The sequence below is a fragment of the Amia ocellicauda genome, unplaced genomic scaffold, assembly GCF_036373705.1.
Source record: "Amia ocellicauda isolate fAmiCal2 unplaced genomic scaffold, fAmiCal2.hap1 HAP1_SCAFFOLD_146, whole genome shotgun sequence".
NCBI lineage: Eukaryota > Metazoa > Chordata > Actinopteri > Amiiformes > Amiidae > Amia > Amia ocellicauda.
The window spans coordinates 80001-96308 of NW_027102709.1; the positions used below are offsets into that span (position 1 = coordinate 80001).

General features: G+C 43.5%; 13 non-coding genes and 1 pseudogene across 13 annotated transcripts; all 14 read right to left on the minus strand.

Annotated features, from left to right (window-relative positions):
* Positions 1 to 718: 718 nt before the first annotated feature.
* Positions 719 to 837, minus strand: LOC136722720 (5S ribosomal RNA). Its single transcript, XR_010806407.1, has one exon. It is a non-coding gene; the product is annotated as a 5S ribosomal RNA (ribosomal RNA).
* Positions 838 to 1892: 1055 nt separating this feature from the next.
* Positions 1893 to 2011, minus strand: LOC136722834 (5S ribosomal RNA). Its single transcript, XR_010806500.1, has one exon. It is a non-coding gene; the product is annotated as a 5S ribosomal RNA (ribosomal RNA).
* A 1055-nt stretch (positions 2012 to 3066) lies between these two features.
* LOC136722721 (5S ribosomal RNA) lies at positions 3067 to 3185 on the minus strand. The gene has a single exon (XR_010806408.1). It is a non-coding gene; the product is annotated as a 5S ribosomal RNA (ribosomal RNA).
* A 1055-nt stretch (positions 3186 to 4240) lies between these two features.
* LOC136722835 (5S ribosomal RNA) lies at positions 4241 to 4359 on the minus strand. Its single transcript, XR_010806501.1, has one exon. It is a non-coding gene; the product is annotated as a 5S ribosomal RNA (ribosomal RNA).
* A 1055-nt stretch (positions 4360 to 5414) lies between these two features.
* On the minus strand, positions 5415 to 5543 carry LOC136722816 (uncharacterized; annotated as a pseudogene).
* A 1066-nt stretch (positions 5544 to 6609) lies between these two features.
* On the minus strand, positions 6610 to 6728 carry LOC136722734 (5S ribosomal RNA). Its single transcript, XR_010806419.1, has one exon. It is a non-coding gene; the product is annotated as a 5S ribosomal RNA (ribosomal RNA).
* Positions 6729 to 7783: 1055 nt separating this feature from the next.
* LOC136722784 (5S ribosomal RNA) lies at positions 7784 to 7902 on the minus strand. The gene has a single exon (XR_010806465.1). It is a non-coding gene; the product is annotated as a 5S ribosomal RNA (ribosomal RNA).
* Positions 7903 to 8957: 1055 nt separating this feature from the next.
* LOC136722836 (5S ribosomal RNA) lies at positions 8958 to 9076 on the minus strand. The gene has a single exon (XR_010806502.1). It is a non-coding gene; the product is annotated as a 5S ribosomal RNA (ribosomal RNA).
* Positions 9077 to 10142: 1066 nt separating this feature from the next.
* Positions 10143 to 10261, minus strand: LOC136722764 (5S ribosomal RNA). The gene has a single exon (XR_010806447.1). It is a non-coding gene; the product is annotated as a 5S ribosomal RNA (ribosomal RNA).
* Positions 10262 to 11327: 1066 nt separating this feature from the next.
* LOC136722754 (5S ribosomal RNA) lies at positions 11328 to 11446 on the minus strand. Its single transcript, XR_010806438.1, has one exon. It is a non-coding gene; the product is annotated as a 5S ribosomal RNA (ribosomal RNA).
* Positions 11447 to 12512: 1066 nt separating this feature from the next.
* On the minus strand, positions 12513 to 12631 carry LOC136722757 (5S ribosomal RNA). The gene has a single exon (XR_010806440.1). It is a non-coding gene; the product is annotated as a 5S ribosomal RNA (ribosomal RNA).
* Positions 12632 to 13697: 1066 nt separating this feature from the next.
* LOC136722765 (5S ribosomal RNA) lies at positions 13698 to 13816 on the minus strand. Its single transcript, XR_010806448.1, has one exon. It is a non-coding gene; the product is annotated as a 5S ribosomal RNA (ribosomal RNA).
* Positions 13817 to 14882: 1066 nt separating this feature from the next.
* LOC136722837 (5S ribosomal RNA) lies at positions 14883 to 15001 on the minus strand. Its single transcript, XR_010806503.1, has one exon. It is a non-coding gene; the product is annotated as a 5S ribosomal RNA (ribosomal RNA).
* Positions 15002 to 16067: 1066 nt separating this feature from the next.
* Positions 16068 to 16186, minus strand: LOC136722791 (5S ribosomal RNA). The gene has a single exon (XR_010806471.1). It is a non-coding gene; the product is annotated as a 5S ribosomal RNA (ribosomal RNA).
* Between the last annotated feature and the right edge of the window lie 122 nt (positions 16187 to 16308).

Below are 16308 nucleotides of genomic sequence, written 5' to 3' on the forward strand. Positions count from 1 at the left end.
ATGATGCATAACATTGCATGTATTGTATTTTCAAGTGTGTGCATTCATCCTGTTGTCATTTTGTTTTGAAAGCAGAAGAATCATTCAACAGGTTGCTGAGACAAATGTAAACCAGTAAAACATATGAAGAGAAACAAACCTTGAATATAAGTTCAGTTGTTTAAACATTTGACAAACTATGGTGAGGGGGTAAGAAAACACACAAATCCAGCAGCTCCTGTATTTCAATACACCAGAACCCAATATTATTGGCGAGTCGGGTAGTCCATCTTCACAGTTCGAGGGCAGGCATCATTTCAGTAATTTCATCCCGTTGCATTCACATCCGTGCCTTGAATGAGATTGAATGTGATCTTTGCTCTCAAGTATGTTCCCAAGTTTTACACTTTCGTGCTTTGCATGAATGGGAATGGAACCGTGTGTGTTGAATGAGGCTCCTTGTGAGCACTGAACTTTGTCCGGTGGAGTTCCTTTTTGTGTTGCTGTAATTGTGTCATTTCTCGATGAGAAAGATTAGGCAACATTTAGTCACTTCTAGCCATGATGCTCAATTTATTTACGAATGTACCCTAGTTACTAGGGACCGTTTACGTTGGAGAACAAGATCTATTGTATGCCTGTGTATTTGGGGAAGTCAAATCTGAAATAATGATGAAATTGCGTGTATCCAAAGTTAAAACTCGTGATTTGTCGCCCTCTGGTGTGTAAAAGATGCAAAAGCTTACAGCACCTGGTATTCCCAGGCAGTCTCCCATCCAAGTACTGACCAGGCCCGAGCCTGCTTAGCTTCCGAGATCGGACGAGATCGGGCGTTTTCAGGCTAGTATGGCCGTAAGCCAGGGAGGCTGTCCCTGACGCTCTACTTAAAGGGAAGGCAATATCCGTTTCTGCCGCTCATACTTGCAGTTGAACTGTCTCTCTACTCTAAAGTCCGGGACACACCAGCGCGCCGCAGACAGTCCCTGCTAACACGAAACGTTGTGGCAACGTTGTGCGTTAGCTGGGGTGCCACACCAGACCGGAACTATATTTTACAAAACGAACACATTGTCTTGATAATACAGCTGTAATTGAGTGCCTGACACGCCAGTCAAGCGCAATCTTGAGAAGGTGTGCATTTCAGTAAGGATTTCAATTGACATGCAGTATGAAACTGAAAGGAGGTTGCATCACTATGATGCATAACATTGCATGTATTGTATTTTCAAGTGTGTGCATTCATCCTGTTGTCATTTTGTTTTGAAAGCAGAAGAATCATTCAACAGGTTGCTGAGACAAATGTAAACCAGTAAAACATATGAAGAGAAACAAACCTTGAATATAAGTTCAGTTGTTTAAACATTTGACAAACTATGGTGAGGGGGTAAGAAAACACACAAATCCAGCAGCTCCTGTATTTCAATACACCAGAACCCAATATTATTGGCGAGTCGGGTAGTCCATCATCACAGTTCGAGGGCAGGCATCATTTCAGTAATTTCATCCCGTTGCATTCACATCCGTGCCTTGAATGAGATTGAATGTGATCTTTGCTCTCAAGTATGTTCCCAAGTTTTACACTTTCGTGCTTTGCATGAATGGGAATGGAACCGTGTGTGTTGAATGAGGCTCCTTGTGAGCACTGAACTTTGTCCGGTGGAGTTCCTTTTTGTGTTGCTGTAATTGTGTCATTTCTCGATGAGAAAGATTAGGCAACATTTAGTCACTTCTAGCCATGATGCTCAATTTATTTACGAATGTACCCTAGTTACTACGGACCGTTTACGTTGGAGAACAAGATCTATTGTATGCCTGTGTATTTGGGGAAGTCAAATCTGAAATAATGATGAAATTGCGTGTATCCAAAGTTAAAACTCGTGATTTGTCGCCCTCTGGTGTGTAAAAGATGTAAAAGCTTACAGCACCTGGTATTCCCAGGCGGTCTCCCATCCAAGTACTGACCAGGCCCGAGCCTGCTTAGCTTCCGAGATCGGACGAGATCGGGCGTATTCAGGCTAGTATGGCCGTAAGCCAGAGAGGCTGTCCCTGACGCTCTACTTAAAGGGAAGGCAATATCCGTTTCTGCCGCTCATACTTGCAGTTGAACTGTCTCTCTACTCTAAAGTCCGGGACACACCAGCGCGCCGCAGACAGTCCCTGCTAACACGAAACGTTGTGGCAACGTTGTGCGTTAGCTGGGGTGCCACACCAGACCGGAACTATATATTACAAAACGAACACATTGTCTTGATAAAACAGCTGTAATTGAGTGCCTGACACGCCAGTCAAGCGCAATCTTGAGAAGGTGTGCATTTCAGTAAGGATTTCAATTGACATGCAGTATGAAACTGAAAGGAGGTTGCATCACTATGATGCATAACATTGCATGTATTGTATTTTCAAGTGTGTGCATTCATCCTGTTGTCATTTTGTTTTGAAAGCAGAAGAATCATTCAACAGGTTGCTGAGACAAATGTAAACCAGTAAAACATATGAAGAGAAACAAACCTTGAATATAAGTTCAGTTGTTTAAACATTTGACAAACTATGGTGAGGGGGTAAGAAAACACACAAATCCAGCAGCTCCTGTATTTCAATACACCAGAACCCAATATTATTGGCGAGTCGGGTAGTCCATCTTCACAGTTCGAGGGCAGGCATCATTTCAGTAATTTCATCCCGTTGCATTCACATCCGTGCCTTGAATGAGATTGAATGTGATCTTTGCTCTCAAGTATGTTCCCAAGTTTTACACTTTCGTGCTTTGCATGAATGGGAATGGAACCGTGTGTGTTGAATGAGGCTCCTTGTGAGCACTGAACTTTGTCCGGTGGAGTTCCTTTTTGTGTTGCTGTAATTGTGTCATTTCTCGATGAGAAAGATTAGGCAACATTTAGTCACTTCTAGCCATGATGCTCAATTTATTTACGAATGTACCCTAGTTACTAGGGACCGTTTACGTTGGAGAACAAGATCTATTGTATGCCTGTGTATTTGGGGAAGTCAAATCTGAAATAATGATGAAATTGCGTGTATCCAAAGTTAAAACTCGTGATTTGTCGCCCTCTGGTGTGTAAAAGATGCAAAAGCTTACAGCACCTGGTATTCCCAGGCAGTCTCCCATCCAAGTACTGACCAGGCCCGAGCCTGCTTAGCTTCCGAGATCGGACGAGATCGGGCGTTTTCAGGCTAGTATGGCCGTAAGCCAGGGAGGCTGTCCCTGACGCTCTACTTAAAGGGAAGGCAATATCCGTTTCTGCCGCTCATACTTGCAGTTGAACTGTCTCTCTACTCTAAAGTCCGGGACACACCAGCGCGCCGCAGACAGTCCCTGCTAACACGAAACGTTGTGGCAACGTTGTGCGTTAGCTGGGGTGCCACACCAGACCGGAACTATATTTTACAAAACGAACACATTGTCTTGATAATACAGCTGTAATTGAGTGCCTGACACGCCAGTCAAGCGCAATCTTGAGAAGGTGTGCATTTCAGTAAGGATTTCAATTGACATGCAGTATGAAACTGAAAGGAGGTTGCATCACTATGATGCATAACATTGCATGTATTGTATTTTCAAGTGTGTGCATTCATCCTGTTGTCATTTTGTTTTGAAAGCAGAAGAATCATTCAACAGGTTGCTGAGACAAATGTAAACCAGTAAAACATATGAAGAGAAACAAACCTTGAATATAAGTTCAGTTGTTTAAACATTTGACAAACTATGGTGAGGGGGTAAGAAAACACACAAATCCAGCAGCTCCTGTATTTCAATACACCAGAACCCAATATTATTGGCGAGTCGGGTAGTCCATCATCACAGTTCGAGGGCAGGCATCATTTCAGTAATTTCATCCCGTTGCATTCACATCCGTGCCTTGAATGAGATTGAATGTGATCTTTGCTCTCAAGTATGTTCCCAAGTTTTACACTTTCGTGCTTTGCATGAATGGGAATGGAACCGTGTGTGTTGAATGAGGCTCCTTGTGAGCACTGAACTTTGTCCGGTGGAGTTCCTTTTTGTGTTGCTGTAATTGTGTCATTTCTCGATGAGAAAGATTAGGCAACATTTAGTCACTTCTAGCCATGATGCTCAATTTATTTACGAATGTACCCTAGTTACTACGGACCGTTTACGTTGGAGAACAAGATCTATTGTATGCCTGTGTATTTGGGGAAGTCAAATCTGAAATAATGATGAAATTGCGTGTATCCAAAGTTAAAACTCGTGATTTGTCGCCCTCTGGTGTGTAAAAGATGTAAAAGCTTACAGCACCTGGTATTCCCAGGCGGTCTCCCATCCAAGTACTGACCAGGCCCGAGCCTGCTTAGCTTCCGAGATCGGACGAGATCGGGCGTATTCAGGCTAGTATGGCCGTAAGCCAGAGAGGCTGTCCCTGACGCTCTACTTAAAGGGAAGGCAATATCCGTTTCTGCCGCTCATACTTGCAGTTGAACTGTCTCTCTACTCTAAAGTCCGGGACACACCAGCGCGCCGCAGACAGTCCCTGCTAACACGAAACGTTGTGGCAACGTTGTGCGTTAGCTGGGGTGCCACACCAGACCGGAACTATATATTACAAAACGAACACATTGTCTTGATAAAACAGCTGTAATTGAGTGCCTGACACGCCAGTCAAGCGCAATCTTGAGAAGGTGTGCATTTCAGTAAGGATTTCAATTGACATGCAGTATGAAACTGAAAGGAGGTTGCATCACTATGATGCATAACATTGCATGTATTGTATTTTCAAGTGTGTGCATTCATCCTGTTGTCATTTTGTTTTGAAAGCAGAAGAATCATTCAACAGGTTGCTGAGACAAATGTAAACCAGTAAAACATATGAAGAGAAACAAACCTTGAATATAAGTTCAGTTGTTTAAACATTTGACAAACTATGGTGAGGGGGTAAGAAAACACACAAATCCAGCAGCTCCTGTATTTCAATACACCAGAACCCAATATTATTGGCGAGTCGGGTAGTCCATCATCACAGTTCGAGGGCAGGCATCATTTCAGTAATTTCATCCCGTTGCATTCACATCCGTGCCTTGAATGAGATTGAATGTGATCTTTGCTCTCAAGTATGTTCCCAAGTTTTACACTTTCGTGCTTTGCATGAATGGGAATGGAACCGTGTGTGTTGAATGAGGCTCCTTGTGAGCACTGAACTTTGTCCGGTGGAGTTCCTTTTTGTGTTGCTGTAATTGTGTCATTTCTCGATGAGAAAGATTAGGCAACATTTAGTCACTTCTAGCCATGATGCTCAATTTATTTATGAATGTACCCTAGTTACTAGGGACCGTTTACGTTGGAGAACAAGATCTATTGTATGCCTGTGTATTTGGGGAAGTCAAATCTGAAATAATGATGAAATTGCGTGTATCCAAAGTTAAAACTCGTGATTTGTCGCCCTCTGGTGTGTAAAAGATGCAAAAGCTTGCAGCTCCTGGTATTCCCAGGCGGTCTCCCATCCAAGTACTGACCAGGCCCGAGCCTGCTTAGCTTCCGAGATCGGACGAGATCGGACGAGATCGGGCGTATTCAGGCTAGTATGGCCGTAAGCCAGGGAGGCTGTCCCTGACGCTCTACTTAAAGGGAAGGCAATATCCGTTTCTGCCGTTCATACTTACAGTTGAACTGTCTCTCTACTCTAAAGCCCGGGACACACCAGCGCGCCGCAGACAGTCCCTGCTAACACGCCACGTTGTGGCAACATTGTGGCAACGTTGTGCGTTAGCTGGGGTGCCACACCAGACCGGAAATATATTTTACAAAACGAACACATTCTCTTGATAAAACAGCTGTAATTGAGTGCCTGACACGCCAGTCAAGCGCAATCTTGAGAAGGTGTGCATTTCAGTAAGGATTTCAATTGACATGCAGTATGAAACTGAAAGGAGGTTGCATCACTATGATGCATAACATTGCATGTATTGTATTTTCAAGTGTGTGCATTCATCCTGTTGTCATTTTGTTTTGAAAGCAGAAGAATCATTCAACAGGTTGCTGAGACAAATGTAAACCAGTAAAACAAATGAAGAGAAACAAACCTTGAATATAAGTTCAGTTGTTTAAACATTTGACAAACTATGGTGAGGGGGTAAGAAAACACACAAATCCAGCAGCTCCTGTATTTCAATACACCAGAACCCAATATTATTGGCGAGTCGGGTAGTCCATCATCACAGTTCGAGGGCAGGCATCATTTCAGTAATTTCATCCCGTTGCATTCACATCCGTGCCTTGAATGAGATTGAATGTGATCTTTGCTCTCAAGTATTTTCCCAAGTTTTACACTTTCGTGCTTTGCATGAATGGGAATGGAACCGTGTGTGTTGAATGAGGCTCCTTGTGAGCACTGAACTTTGTCCGGTGGAGTTCCTTTTTGTGTTGCTGTAATTGTGTCATTTCTCGATGAGAAAGATTAGGCAACATTTAGTCACTTCTAGCCATGATGCTCAATTTATTTACGAATGTACACTAGTTACTAGGGACCGTTTACGTTGGAGAACAAGATCTATTCTATGCCTGTGTATTTGGGGAAGTCAAATCTGAAATAATGATGAAATTGCGTGTATCCAAAGTTAAAACTCGTGATTTGTCGCCCTCTGGTGTGTAAAAGATGCAAAAGCTTACAGCACCTGGTATTCCCAGGCGGTCTCCCATGCAAGTACTGACCAGGCCCGAGCCTGCTTAGCTTCCGAGATCGGACGAGATCGGGCGTATTCAGGCTAGTATGGCCGTAAGCCAGGGAGGCTGTCCCTGACCCTCTACTTAAAGGGAAGGCAATATCCGTTTCTGCCGCTCATACTTGCAATTGAACTGTCTCTCTACTCTAAAGTCCGGGACACACCAGCGCGCCGCAGACAGTCCCTGCTAACACGAAACGTTGTGGCAACGTTGTGCGTTAGCTGGGGTGCCACACCAGACCGGAACTATATATTACAAAACGAACACATTGTCTTGATAAAACAGCTGTAATTGAGTGCCTGACACGCCAGTCAAGCGCAATCTTGAGAAGGTGTGCATTTCAGTAAGGATTTCAATTGACATGCAGTATGAAACTGAAAGGAGGTTGCATCACTATGATGCATAACATTGCATGTATTGTATTTTCAAGTGTGTGCATTCATCCTGTTGTCATTTTGTTTTGAAAGCAGAAGAATCATTCAACAGGTTGCTGAGACAAATGTAAACCAGTAAAACATATGAAGAGAAACAAACCTTGAATATAAGTTCAGTTGTTTAAACATTTGACAAACTATGGTGAGGGGGTAAGAAAACACACAAATCCAGCAGCTCCTGTATTTCAATACACCAGAACCCAATATTATTGGCGAGTCGGGTAGTCCATCATCACAGTTCGAGGGCAGGCATCATTTCAGTAATTTCATCCCGTTGCATTCACATCCGTGCCTTGAATGAGATTGAATGTGATCTTTGCTCTCAAGTATGTTCCCAAGTTTTACACTTTCGTGCTTTGCATGAATGGGAATGGAACCGTGTGTGTTGAATGAGGCTCCTTGTGAGCACTGAACTTTGTCCGGTGGAGTTCCTTTTTGTGTTGCTGTAATTGTGTCATTTCTCGATGAGAAAGATTAGGCAACATTTAGTCACTTCTAGCCATGATGCTCAATTTATTTACGAATGTACACTAGTTACTAGGGACCGTTTACGTTGGAGAACAAGATCTATTCTATGCCTGTGTATTTGGGGAAGTCAAATCTGAAATAATGATGAAATTGCGTGTATCCAAAGTTAAAACTCGTGATTTGTCGCCCTCTGGTGTGTAAAAGATGCAAAAGCTTACAGCACCTGGTATTCCCAGGCGGTCTCCCATGCAAGTACTGACCAGGCCCGAGCCTGCTTAGCTTCCGAGATCGGACGAGATCGGGCGTATTCAGGCTAGTATGGCCTTAAGCCAGGGAGGCTGTCCCTGACCCTCTACTTAAAGGGAAGGCAATATCCGTTTCTGCCGCTCATACTTGCAATTGAACTGTCTCTCTACTCTAAAGTCCGGGACACACCAGCGCGCCGCAGACAGTCCCTGCTAACACGAAACGTTGTGGCAACGTTGTGCGTTAGCTGGGGTGCCACACCAGACCGGAACTATATATTACAAAACGAACACATTGTCTTGATAAAACAGCTGTAATTGAGTGCCTGACACGCCAGTCAAGCGCAATCTTGAGAAGGTGTGCATTTCAGTAAGGATTTCAATTGACATGCAGTATGAAACTGAAAGGAGGTTGCATCACTATGATGCATAACATTGCATGTATTGTATTTTCAAGTGTGTGCATTCATCCTGTTGTCATTTTGTTTTGAAAGCAGAAGAATCATTCAACAGGTTGCTGAGACAAATGTAAACCAGTAAAACATATGAAGAGAAACAAACCTTGAATATAAGTTCAGTTGTTTAAACATTTGACAAACTATGGTGAGGGGGTAAGAAAACACACAAATCCAGCAGCTCCTGTATTTCAATACACCAGAACCCAATATTATTGGCGAGTCGGGTAGTCCATCATCACAGTTCGAGGGCAGGCATCATTTCAGTAATTTCATCCCGTTGCATTCACATCCGTGCCTTGAATGAGATTGAATGTGATCTTTGCTCTCAAGTATGTTCCCAAGTTTTACACTTTCGTGCTTTGCATGAATGGGAATGGAACCGTGTGTGTTGAATGAAGCTCCTTGTGAGCACTGAACTATGTCCGGTGGAGTTCCTTTTTGTGTTGCTGTAATTGTGTCATTTCTCGATGAGAAAGATTAGGCAACATTTAGTCACTTCTAGCCATGATGCTCAATTTATTTACGAATGTACCCTAGTTACTAGGGACCGTTTACGTTGGAGAACAAGATCTATTGTATGCCTGTGTATTTGGGGAAGTCAAATCTGAAATAATGATGAAATTGCGTGTATCCAAAGTTAAAACTCGTGATTTGTCGCCCTCTGGTGTGTAAAAGATGCAAAAGCTTACAGCACCTGGTATTCCCAGGCGGTCTCCCATCCAAGTACTGACCAGGCCCGAGCCTGCTTAGCTTCCGAGATCGGACGAGATCGGGCGTATTCAGGCTAGTATGGCCGTAAGCCAGGGAGGCTGTCCCTGACGCTCTACTTAAAGGGAAGGCAATATCCGTTTCTGCCGTTCATACTTACAGTTGAACTGTCTCTCTACTCTAAAGCCCGGGACACACCAGCGCGCCGCAGACAGTCCCTGCTAACACGCCACGTTGTGGCAACATTGTGGCAACGTTGTGCGTTAGCTGGGGTGCCACACCAGACCGGAACTATATATTACAAAACGAACACATTCTCTTGATAAAACAGCTGTAATTGAGTGCCTGACACGCCAGTCAAGCGCAATCTTGAGAAGGTGTGCATTTCAGTAAGGATTTCAATTGACATGCAGTATGAAACTGAAAGGAGGTTGCATCACTATGATGCATAACATTGCATGTATTGTATTTTCAAGTGTGTGCATTCATCCTGTTGTCATTTTGTTTTGAAAGCAGAAGAATCATTCAACAGGTTGCTGAGACAAATGTAAACCAGTAAAACATATGAAGAGAAACAAACCTTGAATATAAGTTCAGTTGTTTAAACATTTGACAAACTATGGTGAGGGGGTAAGAAAACACACAAATCCAGCAGCTCCTGTATTTCAATACACCAGAACCCAATATTATTGGCGAGTCGGGTAGTCCATCATCACAGTTCGAGGGCAGGCATCATTTCAGTAATTTCATCCCGTTGCATTCACATCCGTGCCTTGAATGAGATTGAATGTGATCTTTGCTCTCAAGTATGTTCCCAAGTTTTACACTTTCGTGCTTTGCATGAATGGGAATGGAACCGTGTGTGTTGAATGAGGCTCCTTGAGAGCACTGAACTTTGTCCGGTGGAGTTCCTTTTTGTGTTGCTGTAATTGTGTCATTTCTCGATGAGAAAGATTAGGCAACATTTAGTCACTTCTAGCCATGATGCTCAATTTATTTACGAATGTACCCTAGTTACTAGGGACCGTTTACGTTGGAGAACAAGATCTATTGTATGCCTGTGTATTTGGGGAAGTCAAATCTGAAATAATGATGAAATTGCGTGTATCCAAAGTTAAAACTCGTGATTTGTCGCCCTCTGGTGTGTAAAAGATGCAAAAGCTTACAGCACCTGGTATTCCCAGGCGATCTCCCATCCAAGTACTGACCAGGCCCGAGCCTGCTTGGCTTCCGAGATCGGACGAGATCGGGCGTATTCAGGCTAGTATGGCCGTAAGCCAGGGAGGCTGTCCCTGACGCTCTACTTAAAGGGAAGGCAATATCCGTTTCTGCCGCTCATACTTGCAAATTAACTGTCTCTCTACTCTAAAGTCCGGGACACACCAGCGCGCCGCAGACAGTCCCTGCTAACACGAAACGTTGTGGCAACATTGTGGCAACGTTGTGCGTTAGCTGGGGTGCCACACCAGACCGGAACTATATATTACAAAACGAACACATTGTATTGATAAAACAGCTGTAATTGAGTGCCTGACACGCCAGTCAAGCGCAATCTTGAGAAGGTGTGCATTTCAGTAAGGATTTCAATTGACATGCAGTATGAAACTGAAAGGAGGTTGCATCACTATGATGCATAACATTGCATGTATTGTATTTTCAAGTGTGTGCATTCATCCTGTTGTCATTTTGTTTTGAAAGCAGAAGAATCATTCAACAGGTTGCTGAGACAAATGTAAACCAGTAAAACATATGAAGAGAAACAAACCTTGAATATAAGTTCAGTTGTTTAAACATTTGACAAACTATGGTGAGGGGGTAAGAAAACACACAAATCCAGCAGCTCCTGTATTTCAATACACCAGAACCCAATATTATTGGCGAGTCGGGTAGTCCATCATCACAGTTCGAGGGCAGGCATCATTTCAGTAATTTCATCCCGTTGCATTCTCATCCGTGCCTTGAATGAGATTGAATGTGATCTTTGCTCTCAAGTATGTTCCCAAGTTTTACACTTTCGTGCTTTGCATGAATGGGAATGGAACCGTGTGTGTTGAATGAGGCTCCTTGTGAGCACTGAACTTTGTCCGGTGGAGTTCCTTTTTGTGTTGCTGTAATTGTGTCATTTCTCGATGAGAAAGATTAGGCAACATTTAGTCACTTCTAGCCATGATGCTCAATTTATTTACGAATGTACCCTAGTTACTAGGGACCGTTTACGTTGGAGAACAAGATCTATTGTATGCCTGTGTATTTGGGGAAGTCAAATCTGAAATAATGATGAAATTGCGTGTATCCAAAGTTAAAACTCGTGATTTGTCGCCCTCTGGTGTGTAAAAGATGCAAAAGCTTACAGCACCTGGTATTCCCAGGCGGTCTCCCATCCAAGTACTGACCAGGCCCGAGCCTGCTTAGTTTCCGAGATCGGACGAGATCGGGCGTATTCAGGCTAGTATGGCCGTAAGCCATGGAGGCTGTCCCTGACGCTCTACTTAAAGGGAAGGCAATATTCATTTCCGCCGTTCATACTTACAGTTGAACTGTCTCTCTACTCTAAAGCCCGGGACACACCAGCGCGCCGCAGACAGTCCCTGCTAACACGCCACGTTGTGGCAACATTGTGGCAACGTTGTGCGTTAGCTGGGGTGCCACACCAGACCGGAACTATATATTACAAAACGAACACATTGTCTTGATAATACAGCTGTAATTGAGTGCCTGACACGCCAGTCAAGCGCAATCTTGAGAAGGTGTGCATTTCAGTAAGGATTTCAATTGACATGCAGTATGAAACTGAAAGGAGGTTGCATCACTATGATGCATAACATTGCATGTATTGTATTTTCAAGTGTGTGCATTCATCCTGTTGTCATTTTGTTTTGAAAGCAGAAGAATCATTCAACAGGTTGCTGAGACAAATGTAAACCAGTAAAACATATGAAGAGAAACAAACCTTGAATATAAGTTCAGTTGTTTAAACATTTGACAAACTATGGTGAGGGGGTAAGAAAACACACAAATCCAGCAGCTCCTGTATTTCAATACACCAGAACCCAATATTATTGGCGAGTCGGGTAGTCCATCATCACAGTTCGAGGGCAGGCATCATTTCAGTAATTTCATCCCGTTGCATTCACATCCGTGCCTTGAATGAGATTGAATGTGATCTTTGCTCTCAAGTATGTTCCCAAGTTTTACACTTTCGTGCTTTGCATGAATGGGAATGGAACCGTGTGTGTTGAATGAGGCTCCTTGTGAGCACTGAACTTTGTCCGGTGGAGTTCCTTTTTGTGTTGCTGTAATTGTGTCATTTCTCGATGAGAAAGATTAGGCAACATTTAGTCACTTCTAGCCATGATGCTCAATTTATTTACGAATGTACCCTAGTTACTAGGGACCGTTTACGTTGGAGAACAAGATCTATTGTATGCCTGTGTATTTGGGGAAGTCAAATCTGAAATAATGATGAAATTGCGTGTATCCAAAGTTAAAACTCGTGATTTGTCGCCCTCTGGTGTGTAAAAGATGCAAAAGCTTACAGCACCTGGTATTCCCAGGCGGTCTCCCATGCAAGTACTGACCAGGCCCGAGCCTGCTTAGCTTCCGAGATCGGACGAGATCGGGCGTATTCAGACTAGTATGGCCGTAAGCCAGGAATGCTGTCCCTGACGCTCTACTTAAAGGGAAGGCAATATCCGTTTCTGCCGTTCATACTTACAGTTGAACTGTCTCTCTACTCTAAAGCCCGGGACACACCAGCGCGCCGCAGACAGTCCCTGCTAACACGCCACGTTGTGGCAACATTGTGGCAACGTTGTGCGTTAGCTGGGGTGCCACACCAGACCGGAACTATATTTTACAAAACGAACACATTGTCTTGATAATACAGCTGTAATTGAGTGCCTGACATGCCAGTCAAGCGCAATCTTGAGAAGGTGTGCATTTCAGTAAGGATTTCAATTGACATGCAGTATGAAACTGAAAGGAGGTTGCATCACTATGATGCATAACATTGCATGTATTGTATTTTCAAGTGTGTGCATTCATCCTGTTGTCATTTTGTTTTGAAAGCAGAAGAATCATTCAACAGGTTGCTGAGACAAATGTAAACCAGTAAAACATATGAAGAGAAACAAACCTTGAATATAAGTTCAGTTGTTTAAACATTTGACAAACTATGGTGAGGGGGTAAGAAAACACACAAATCCAGCAGCTCCTGTATTTCAATACACCAGAACCCAATATTATTGGCGAGTCGGGTAGTCCATCATCACAGTTCGAGGGCAGGCATCTTTTCAGTAATTTCATCCCGTTGCATTCACATCCGTGCCTTGAATGAGATTGAATGTGATCTTTGCTCTCAAGTATGTTCCCAAGTTTTACACTTTCGTGCTTTGCATGAATGGGAATGGAACCGTGTGTGTTGAATGAGGCTCCTTGTGAGCACTGATCTTTGTCCGGTGGAGTTCCTTTTTGTGTTGCTGTAATTGTGTCATTTCTCGATGAGAAAGATTAGGCAACATTTAGTCACTTCTAGCCATGATGCTCAATTTATTTACGAATGTACCCTAGTTACTAGGGACCGTTTACGTTGGAGAACAAGATCTATTGTATGCCTGTGTATTTGGGGAAGTCAAATCTGAAATAATGATGAAATTGCGTGTATCCAAAGTTAAAACTCGTGATTTGTCGCCCTCTGGTGTGTAAAAGATGCAAAAGCTTACAGCACCTGGTATTCCCAGGCGATCTCCCATCCAAGTACTGACCAGGCCCGAGCCTGCTTGGCTTCCGAGATCGGACGAGATCGGGCGTATTCAGGCTAGTATGGCCGTAAGCCAGGGAGGCTGTCCCTGACGCTCTACTTAAAGGGAAGGCAATATCCGTTTCTGCCGCTCATACTTGCAAATTAACTGTCTCTCTACTCTAAAGTCCGGGACACACCAGCGCGCCGCAGACAGTCCCTGCTAACACGAAACGTTGTGGCAACATTGTGGCAACGTTGTGCGTTAGCTGGGGTGCCACACCAGACCGGAACTATATATTACAAAACGAACACATTGTATTGATAAAACAGCTGTAATTGAGTGCCTGACACGCCAGTCAAGCGCAATCTTGAGAAGGTGTGCATTTCAGTAAGGATTTCAATTGACATGCAGTATGAAACTGAAAGGAGGTTGCATCACTATGATGCATAACATTGCATGTATTGTATTTTCAAGTGTGTGCATTCATCCTGTTGTCATTTTGTTTTGAAAGCAGAAGAATCATTCAACAGGTTGCTGAGACAAATGTAAACCAGTAAAACATATGAAGAGAAACAAACCTTGAATATAAGTTCAGTTGTTTAAACATTTGACAAACTATGGTGAGGGGGTAAGAAAACACACAAATCCAGCAGCTCCTGTATTTCAATACACCAGAACCCAATATTATTGGCGAGTCGGGTAGTCCATCATCACAGTTCGAGGGCAGGCATCATTTCAGTAATTTCATCCCGTTGCATTCTCATCCGTGCCTTGAATGAGATTGAATGTGATCTTTGCTCTCAAGTATGTTCCCAAGTTTTACACTTTCGTGCTTTGCATGAATGGGAATGGAACCGTGTGTGTTGAATGAGGCTCCTTGTGAGCACTGAACTTTGTCCGGTGGAGTTCCTTTTTGTGTTGCTGTAATTGTGTCATTTCTCGATGAGAAAGATTAGGCAACATTTAGTCACTTCTAGCCATGATGCTCAATTTATTTACGAATGTACCCTAGTTACTAGGGACCGTTTACGTTGGAGAACAAGATCTATTGTATGCCTGTGTATTTGGGGAAGTCAAATCTGAAATAATGATGAAATTGCGTGTATCCAAAGTTAAAACTCGTGATTTGTCGCCCTCTGGTGTGTAAAAGATGCAGAAGCTTACAGCACCTGGTATTCCCAGGCGGTCTCCCATCCAAGTACTGACCAGGCCCGAGCCTGCTTAGCTTCCGAGATCGGACGAGATCGGGCGTATTCAGGCTAGTATGGCCGTAAGCCATGGAGGCTGTCCCTGACGCTCTACTTAAAGGGAAGGCAATATTCATTTCCGCCGTTCATACTTACAGTTGAACTGTCTCTCTACTCTAAAGCCCGGGACACACCAGCGCGCCGCAGACAGTCCCTGCTAACACGCCACGTTGTGGCAACATTGTGGCAACGTTGTGCGTTAGCTGGGGTGCCACACCAGACCGGAACTATATATTACAAAACGAACACATTGTCTTGATAATACAGCTGTAATTGAGTGCCTGACACGCCAGTCAAGCGCAATCTTGAGAAGGTGTGCATTTCAGTAAGGATTTCAATTGACATGCAGTATGAAACTGAAAGGAGGTTGCATCACTATGATGCATAACATTGCATGTATTGTATTTTCAAGTGTGTGCATTCATCCTGTTGTCATTTTGTTTTGAAAGCAGAAGAATCATTCAACAGGTTGCTGAGACAAATGTAAACCAGTAAAACATATGAAGAGAAACAAACCTTGAATATAAGTTCAGTTGTTTAAACATTTGACAAACTATGGTGAGGGGGTAAGAAAACACACAAATCCAGCAGCTCCTGTATTTCAATACACCAGAACCCAATATTATTGGCGAGTCGGGTAGTCCATCATCACAGTTCGAGGGCAGGCATCATTTCAGTAATTTCATCCCGTTGCATTCACATCCGTGCCTTGAATGAGATTGAATGTGATCTTTGCTCTCAAGTATGTTCCCAAGTTTTACACTTTCGTGCTTTGCATGAATGGGAATGGAACCGTGTGTGTTGAATGAGGCTCCTTGTGAGCACTGAACTTTGTCCGGTGGAGTTCCTTTTTGTGTTGCTGTAATTGTGTCATTTCTCGATGAGAAAGATTAGGCAACATTTAGTCACTTCTAGCCATGATGCTCAATTTATTTACGAATGTACCCTAGTTACTAGGGACCGTTTACGTTGGAGAACAAGATCTATTGTATGCCTGTGTATTTGGGGAAGTCAAATCTGAAATAATGATGAAATTGCGTGTATCCAAAGTTAAAACTCGTGATTTGTCGCCCTCTGGTGTGTAAAAGATGCAAAAGCTTACGGGACCTGGTATTCCCAGGCGGTCTCCCATGCAAGTACTGACCAGGCCCGAGCCTGCTTAGCTTCCGAGATCGGACGAGATCGGGCGTATTCAGACTAGTATGGCCGTAAGCCAGGAATGCTGTCCCTGACGCTCTACTTAAAGGGAAGGCAATATCCGTTTCTGCCGTTCATACTTACAGTTGAACTGTCTCTCTACTCTAAAGCCCGGGACACACCAGCGCGCCGCAGACAG